Source organism: Diadema antillarum, unplaced genomic scaffold, assembly GCF_040938485.1.
Source record: "Diadema antillarum isolate AM-2024a unplaced genomic scaffold, OU_Dant_1.0 seq00000182_RagTag, whole genome shotgun sequence".
NCBI classification, from domain to species: domain Eukaryota; kingdom Metazoa; phylum Echinodermata; class Echinoidea; order Diadematoida; family Diadematidae; genus Diadema; species Diadema antillarum.
The window spans coordinates 187,211-194,288 of NW_027271249.1; positions in this window are offsets into that span (position 1 = coordinate 187,211).

Sequence of the window (7,078 nt, forward strand, 5' to 3'; positions counted from 1 at the left end):
AAAAAGTATCAATATGCAAGACATATCATGCTAATATAAAAAGCAATATACATAATTATTCTAAATATGTCAAAATAAATCATGCTTAATCTCAACATGCATTACATGTTGTAGAGCAAAGATGATTGATATTTACGATCATGCTGAAAATGAAAATGGAATCACAATACCTTGTAGATGGAGAATATCAGTTAGCATCATGAACAGCAGGAGACGTAGTTTGTAAAGTTGACTTTCGTTAAAAAAAAATATGAACAGAGTGACAAAAGTGTTATCAGAATAAGCTGAGGTTGAGAAAGCTGTAGAGTTTAGGATGTTCAGGAAGCCCTGATAATATCATTTATTGCAACCACACTGTACATGATTTGATGAGATGAGCCTCACTAGAGATGGATTGTAGTTGGTAGAGATTGAGGATTAAGATTTTAACTTTTTTGTGAGATAATTTAGAAACCACTTATGAAATTAGAAAGAGCATACAATGGTCAGAAGGATTCGTAAAACAAAAAGTAAAACAAAGTTGTATTAATAAAAGGTGGGTCTCAATCTTTATTAGAATCTCTTTGTTTTTTTTAAATATTGCAGCCATTCCAAAACTAAGTTTCATGAAAATGAACTTTGAATTTCTCTTAGAATCGAATATAATATGACATAAGAGGTTTTTTATCTCACTAAAAAGTTGCGAACCTGCAGTCAGTATACCAACCTTTTAAGCTGCAGTCACCAAATATGTGCCGTATCCTATCTTAAGATAAAATCAAGAGAATAAAATTAATAAGAAAAAAAGAAGAAAATTGATAAAAAGAAGCGACAATTTCATGCCCAATCGTTAGTTTGATCCTTTACTATATAATTGACATGATTATGTGTGTTTTTATTACCAACAAAGTAACACAGAGTGGTCCTAATAAAACGTGGGTCCCATCTTTTACTAGGACCTCTTTGTGTGTGTGTGTGTGTGTTTTAATATCTTAGCCATTTCAAACTAACCTCCATCAAATAAACTTTGAATTCCAGTCAGAATTTTATACTCTTTCAAATCTTATAAGAGGTGTCTTATTATCTTCCAAAAAAAGTTGCATCTAAACCAAAACTACACCATCCCTTTAGCTGCATACACACAAATTAATGTTTGCAGTATCCTGTATCTTAAGATGAAATAAAGAGAAAAAAAATCAGGAAGACCGAAATGTGCATAATTATTATGTGTATATATTTGTATGCTTTGATTACCATCAAAGTTATCATTATTATTATTATCATTATTGTTATCATTATAAAGCCAAAATCAATCGGTATAAAGTGGAATTGCGCATGTACAGAATTATGCACAAAATAAACTGTATTCGAATCAAATATCTCTTTCTCCCTCCCTCCCTCTCCCATCTATCTGTCTGTCTATCTATCAACAAGTATCTATCTATCTATGCATCTATCTATTCATCTATCTATATATACTAGTATATTTCTCATTATCTCTCTCTCACTCTGAATCCGGGAGAAAAAAATGATTGAAGCTAAAACAAAAGTTTGTCAATGATTATGTTTCGCCAAACTTTGCGGTTCTATTGTGGCAGCCATTACAATTAAATCAATAAATCATCGCATGACGAGTTGTCATTCCTTAATATGTCACGTGGTACGAAACACAAAGGTCGTCTCTAAATGGGCTGTGCCATGGAGTGATTGTGTGATGTGTAGAGTGGAATATAGATATGACGGTGTGATATGGCATACAGATGTACTGGCACTTGACTATCGGGTTAGGATCAGTCTCGTGAGGCCGAGAGATAGTAGATAAGTATAGCTAAAGATGGATAGACACACACAGGTGTAAATAGATGGAAAATAGACACTGTGGATAGAAAGATAGACAGACAAACAGACCCCTTCGAAAAACAGCAGGGCTATCCATCCCGCAAGTGGTAAATAGATAAATACAAAATACAAAAATACAGATAGATAGAGATAGATAGATGTAGATAGATATATAAGACATATTATGGATGGACAAATAAAAATATAGATAGGTAGATTGATAGACAAAGAGAAAAATATACAAGTGTAGATCGATAGAGAGAGAGAGAGATAGGTGGATAGAAATGTAGACAGATAGGCAGATAGATATAATGATCGATGTGTGGATAGATAATTAGATGGAGAGATAGCTATATAGCTAGGTAGATAGATAGATAGACAGACAGACAGACAGATAGATAGATAGATAGATAGATAGATAGATAAACAGATAGATGGATAGATAGATAGATAGACAGATAGATAGATAGATAGATAGATAGATAGATAGAAGTAGATAGATGATAGATAATAGATAGGTGGTTTAGAGATAGATTGCTTGATAGAGAGAGGGAGGCGAGATATAAAGCGGGGAAAGGAGAGAGGTATAGAAGAGAGAATGAGCGAGGGGAACCATGAGAGAGGAAAAATATCCCTTTGATCTCGTTCTGCTCTTTGATCTTGTTCTGCTCGTTTCGCAGTTAACCTGTGGAACTGCTCTAGAATGGTTATAATTATGGATTGTTTACATTTTTTTTCTCTACGTGTTATACCTGTATTATAAAGCTTGCCGTGGAGGGCGTGTGTCCGCTTCTTAGGAATCTTCCCTAGTTCCGTGTGCATGCTTCCCCATCACTCAATTTTATCAAAGCTAACTGGATCGAAGCTAAACTGGATCGTTGAGAGTTCGACTACTTTCCGTCTCTTCGTTACTTTATTTTTGTACTCCTAGAACGGTGTATTTCATTTTTCGAACTGCTGATCATCACGAAATAGATGGCTAAGGAAAGGAAAGTAAAAGAAGAAGCTGCATATTGATATGAATTGACATTGATAAGGATGCGTTTGTGTTAAATTCTACCGTTCATGCTTATAATACGCGTAAAAGTAATCTCATTCATCAACCCTTTGTAAGAACTCGAACTGCCCAAAATTCATTTGTATATAATGTTTGTAATAGAGAATGGAATAATTTGCCATTGAGAATTAGGTCAGCCTCTACACTATCCAACTTTAAACGTACATGTCGCATCTATCTTGAGGGAAATTTGTAAAACAAGTTGATCAGGGAAGCTGAATTTAAAAGTATAGTAAAATAGAAAGTATCTTTCTGCAATTTCATGTGAACTACATGTATGTCCATGAACGTTTTTGTGAGCGTTTTTATGTCCATGAGCGTTTTTGTGCTGTCTGGGGCAAATTATTTGTATAGGGCCCCATTTCTCTCTCTCTCTTCTTTCGTTCTTTAAAACAACAACAACAACGTTTTTGTGACACGTGTTTGTGTGATTGAATGTGTGTGTGTGTGTGTGTGTGTGTGTGTGTGTGCTTGTGTTGCATCTGTCCTATGTAAATATGTTACTATTAACTATACTTCTTGTTAATATGTTTAAAACTTTAGTATGTTTTGTTTTGTATGTTTATCCGGGACCCCTTTTTTACAAGCTCTGCTTCTTTTGGGGTCCCAAACCATTCACTATTCTTAATGCTGTATCCTTTTGTAAAATGTCAAATGTTTAATGAATTGGTTAAATAAACTTGAACTTGAACTTGAACTATCCATCTATCTTTCTTTCTTTCTTTCTTTCTTTCTTTTGTTCCCTTACAGACACTCGAGACAAGTCCCGAGTATACTCGGGGAAGTGTCTATTTAAAATGCGTGTTGTAGATAGCAAAAGCTACCCGTCCTCATCGGATTAAGTGTTAGGGGGGAGGGAATGTAGTGATTGGATCAAAGTTCAATGTTTCTCACCCCCGCTCCTCCTCCTTTGTTTGGAATACTCTTGAGTCGGAACCCTCGAACGACATTGGATTTTTTTTTTCCGTTTATTTTTTTTCTTTTTATGTTTGGGGGTGGGGTTCAGCGAGGTCCCTTGAAGGAGAGGGGAATATATAATAGGGCCTAGAACCTGCCGATGGTAATGTTTAAGAAAGTTGTGGAGCAGCACGGGACCTATACCTTCGACCATTATTCGCATGTGAGTAAGGTTATGTTCATGATCATGACTGTTTATGATCACAGGGAATTCGTGGTAAGACTTCGAGTCGTCTTCGGTTAAAGTATTATCTTTATAGTTAATGGAGATTGACATCTTTAAAAAAGAAAGAGTCAGTATATAAAACAACCAAAAATCATCACGCTATAACGACCATGATGGGTCATGGGTTGTTTTCTTTCACTTCTTTTTTGATTTTTCTTCCCCTCTTTCGTTTTGGTTCGGAAACCCATTTTTTATTTATTTTATTGTGGTATATCATGGGTATTTCCAAAGTTGGCCAATATCCGCTTACTACTGCTCAGAAGAATGTCATATTTGTAGTCAAACAAACGTCACGCACGGGGCCTATAACTACAAGTTCACATGGATGCATGGTCACAGATGAATGAACATTTCTTCCTTTCATTATTTCATTGCGAAACTACTAGACACTTTTCTTTTGTTATACTTTGTTTTCACTGAATATTATAAGGAAAAATGTTACTGATGTGCTCGCTACTTTAAAGAAAGAAAACTCCTGGGATTACGCATATAACTTTTTGACGTGCAATTGGTGATGACAATTCTGATGACAAAATGAATTTTAATGATAATGATAAAACGTTTTGTATTCTCGTCTTTTATCATGTTTTGTTTCATGGTAAGATTCTGAGAGACTTCCGAGTTAACCGGAGGGCCAAACCCCAAAAAGTCGCTTACTTAACGAGTGAGTTGCACTCTCTCTACAAACTAAGTAGACCATGCTTATTTTCAAGTTTTTATTGTAACAAACAACATTCCACTGGTCTACCTCAAAAAATTTGTTGCGAAAGCCTCCAAATCCAAGATGGCGTCCAAGATGGCCGCCATATTTACTGAATTTGTTATTTGAAAGATAGAATTTGATTGAAACATCAAATTTCAACAAATTTGATGTCATATGAAAGAGAATAAAATTTTCTACAAGTTGATACCATTTTTGTGGGTTATTGTGATAACTGGATTGAGATTTTAAGGAAAAAACACTCATTTTTTGATATTTTTCTGAAAAAAGGAAAATCATGAAAACGCTTGATTCATCATAAATCAAAGAAAGACTGAAGGATTATCTTGAAACATCTCAAGAATTCTGTTTGACATATAATTAATACTTGGAGAAAATTAGGGGTCAGTACCGTTTTTGGTTCAGGAGTTATAATGTCTCAAACTTGAAAACTCACTATGTAAAAATGGCCACTTTAGTTGTGACAAGACTTTGTTGGTCGTAAAAAAAACCTGCGCGCGCCAAGACTACTACACGCACCACTGGCACTGGCGCTTGTAGCAGTGCCAGTGGTGCGTGTAGTAGTCTTGGCAAACGCAGACTTTTTCTTTGACAAACAAGGGTTTGTGCCTGCAATCTAACTTTTCATACCAAGTGGTAGCTCAGGTGACGCTGATTGCTATTATTTCAATGTAGATTGTTCTGAAGCAGATGAGATGAAGCAAAAATGTCTTTCAAATAGAGGTAGAAGCTTGAAATAACCTTGCTATAGAAAGTTTAAAACAAAATTTGGATCAATCACTCAAAAAATTCAAGATTGCAGGCCATCAAAGCTGACATAGTGTATTGCGCCAAAGTAAATGTATCATTTCGATTTTTATACAATTTTGTCTGTTTTGGTGTCTATTTATATGGCTTTTATATATTCTGAACATTTTAATGCTATTTCAAACCATCTTAGGTTTTTATGGAGACATTTTTCAGAATGCACCATGAATATTTCTCTAAAAAGTTACAAAAAATTAAATCAAAAATGTTTATGAAAACCATGCAGAAATTAAAATCTTTCCCATATAATCAATATATGGAGGTCAGTATTGTATTTGGTTCAGGAGTTATAATGTCTCAAACTTGAAATCCCATTTTACATAATATGTATTTGCACGCATCTGTTCCCAAAGACGTCACAGAGGGTCAAATCCAAGATCGTGCTTACTTTTCGAGTTCCACTCTCTCTATAAACAAAACCATACATTATATTAAGCATACTAAGCAATGTTCCGTAAGTACACCTCAGTAGATTTGTTGCAAAAACCTCCAAAGTACAGATGCGGTCCAATAGGGCCGCCATTTTTATTGAATTTAACATTTCAAACATAAAATTTGATAGAGACATTGGATTGCAACAAATTTGATGTCATATGGAGGAGAGCAAAACTTCCCAAAAGTTGATACCACTTTAGCTGTGTATTGTGATAAATTGGGGGGGGGGGGGTTGTTTGCTTCTCTCTTTTTTTTGGGGGGGGGAATCCATGTTTTTATATTCTTTTGAAGAAAGGAAGAAATGTAAAAATGCATGATTTAGTATTTATCAAAGAAGAACTGAAGAATTATTTTGAAACCTGCGATTGAGATTGAGATTTACTGAGATTGAGACATAATTCATATTTCTGGAATTACAGGCAATATCATACACTGTTGACAAGTTAACATCTAAAACTTGAAAAAAATGTATTCATGCATTATAAATTTTGCATACAATGTGTTTACATGGTCACATATAATACTGTAATGGTCTAGTGACATGCAGGTAAACTTTTCATGCCAAGTGGTAGGTGACGCTGGTCGCTATTACTGTAGCATTTCATTATAGTAGATTGTTCTGAGGCAGATAAGATTGAACAGAAAGTATTTTCCAAAAAGAGATAGGAGCTTGGAATTTGGCACAAATTTTTCCAATGTGTAATAATTAGCGATAAAAACAGTATCCACACAAAATTCAAGATGGCGGTAATTAATCGAGGTTGTCTTTCAAGGCATTATTTACCATTAGTGCACGTAAAACGAAAAGCCAGCTTTAATTTACTCCTCAAACTAGTTCTAAACTGTAAGTTAGGGATAGAACAACTAATGTACGAACTTAAATCAGTATAATTATTTAATGCTAAATATTGTTAGATGTACTAAATAGATCTGATAAGAATGTTTTTTATATATAATTCAAATTCAAATTCAAATTCAAATACTAAATTGTTAACAGTTATCATGGTTATGGTTTCTTGAAAAGAAATGGTGATATCTCCGTATGTTTTAGGCTTTA